Genomic DNA, 2500 nt, shown 5'->3' with positions numbered 1-2500 from the left:
CTGGTCTACTAACAGGCCTATCTAAAGGAGCTGGTCTACTAACAGGCCTATCTTAAGGAGCTGGTCTACTAACAGGCCTATCTTAAGGAGCTGGTCTACTAACAGGCCTATCTAAAGGAGCTGGTCTACTAACAGGCCTATCTAACGGAGCTAGTCTACTAACAGGCCTATCTAAAGGAGCTGGTCTACTAACAGGCCTATCTAAAGGAGCTGGTCTACTAACAGGCCTATCTAAAGGAGCTGTTCTACTAACAGGCCTATCTAAGCATACAAATCACAAAATGGTCTTGGACCAAAATACATCAGATCTCCTCCCACCCTATATACTATAATCATTCCAAGAGTGAAAACAAAACACGGTGCAGCAGCTTTCAGTCACTCTGCTTACTTCTTATATTTGCTTTTATTCATGGTCATTTTTATTTTCTTACTATGCTCCTGTTGCTGTATGTTAATGTTGTATGTTAATGCTGTATGTTAATGTTGTATGTTAATGCTGTATGTTAATGATGTATGTTAATGTTGTATGTTAATGCTGTATGTTAATGTTGTATGTTAATGCTGTATGTTAATGTTGTATGTTATTGTTGTATGTTAATGTTGTATGTTAATGTTGTATGTTAATGTTGTATGTTAATGTTGTATGTTCTTCTTCTTCTTCGGCGTATGGGTAGTTGTTTTTCCTCTCCACTCCACCAGGCTCGGGGCCGAGGGGCTACCCTTTTACCACCCCGAGACCTGGTTGAGGGGCTCACCCGGGCTCTATTTCTGGACACCCCTCCAGAAGCCACGTCATCGTCTCGTCATCTAATACCGACAGACCATGCATATGCAGTGGGTCTCCTGGAGGAGAATGACGAGGGCCTTGGTGGTATTGGCCAGGTGTTCGATGACGTCGATCTTACTGGGGGTTAGTCCTTCGGTGTTCAGCTGCAGTATTCTGGGTTCGAGGTCAGCAGACCTCTCCCCCGGCTGCTGCCGAACACCAGCCCGGGTGAGGGGCCCTGGTTGGCAAACTTTGTTTCGCTTCTTGCTTTTGGCAGTCATTAGCTACTTACGGGGGGTACCACGAGAAGGTGTTTGCCACGCCACATCAACATGCACGGATGCTGAGTGCTCTCTATGTTGTATGTTAATGTTGTATGTTTAATGTTGTATGTTAATGTTGTATGTTAATGTTGTATGTTAATGATGTATGTTAATGTTGTATGTTAATGCTGTATGTTAATGTTGTATGTTAATGTTGTATGCTAATGCTCTATGTTAATGCTGTATGTTAATGTTGTATGTTAATGTTGTATGTTAATGCTGTATGTTAATGTTGTATGTTAATGCTGTATGTGTAATGCTGTATGTTAATGTTGTATGTTAATGTTGTATGTTAATGCTGTATGTTAATGTTGTATGTTTAATGTTGTATGTTTAATGTTGTATGTTAATGCTGTATGTTAATGTTGTATGTTAATGCTGTATGTTAATGTTGTATGTTTAATGTTGTATGTTAATGTTGTATGTTATTGTTGTATGTTAATGTTGTATGTTAATGTTGTATGTTTAATGTTGTATGTTAATGTTGTATGTTATTGTTGTATGTTAATGCTGTATGTTAATGTTGTATGTTAATGTTGTATGTTTAATGTTGTATGTTAATGTTGTATGTTATTGTTGTATGTTAATGTTGTATGTTAATGCTGTATGTTAATGTTGTATGTTTAATGTTGTATGTTAATGTTGTATGTTAATGTTGTATGTTAATGTTGTATGTTAATGTTGTATGTTAATGTTGTATGTTAATGCTGTATGTTAATGTTGTATGTTAATGTTGTATGTTAATGCTGTATGTTAATGCTGTATGTTAATGTTGTATGTTAATGCTGTATGTTAATGTTGTATGTTAATGTTGTATGTTAATGCTGTATGTTAATGCTGTATGTTAATGTTGTATGTTAATGCTGTATGTTTAATGTTGTATGTTAATGTTGTATGTTATTGTTGTATGTTAATGTTGTATGTTAATGCTGTATGTTAATGTTGTATGTTAATGTTGTATGTTAATGCTGTATGTTAATGCTGTATGTTAATGTTGTATGTTTAATGCTGTATGTTTAATGTTGTATGTTAATGCTGTATGTTTAATGTTGTATGTTAATGTTGTATGTTAATGTTGTATGTTAATGCTGTATGTTAATGTTGTATGTTAATGCTGTATGTTAATGTTGTATGTTAATGCTGTATGTGTAATGCTGTATGTTAATGTTGTATGTTAATGTTGTATGTTAATGCTGTATGTTAATGTTGTATGTTTAATGTTGTATGTTAATGTTGTATGTTATTGTTGTATGTTAATGTTGTATGTTAATGCTGTATGTTTAATGTTGTATGTTAATGTTGTATGTTAATGTTGTATGTTAATGTTGTATGTTTAATGTTGTATGTTAATGTTGTATGTTTAATGTTGTATGTTTAATGCTGTATGTTAATGTTGTATGTTAATGTTGTA

General features: G+C 34.2%; 1 protein-coding gene across 1 annotated transcript in view; it reads right to left on the bottom strand.

Moving 5' to 3' along the window:
• The window catches only part of megf10 (multiple EGF-like-domains 10), a gene marked incomplete at its 3' end in the record, with an annotated part of 44718 nt that overhangs the window by 31405 nt on the left and 10813 nt on the right, over positions 1-2500 (bottom strand). The gene's annotated exons all lie outside the window — the stretch shown is intronic.

This window comes from Nansenia antarctica (genome assembly GCF_963989245.1).
Source record: "Nansenia antarctica genome assembly, chromosome: 4".
NCBI lineage: Eukaryota > Metazoa > Chordata > Actinopteri > Argentiniformes > Microstomatidae > Nansenia > Nansenia antarctica.
The sequence above is the reverse complement of the archived record's forward strand: the minus strand, read 5'-3'. Positions and strand labels throughout refer to the sequence as shown.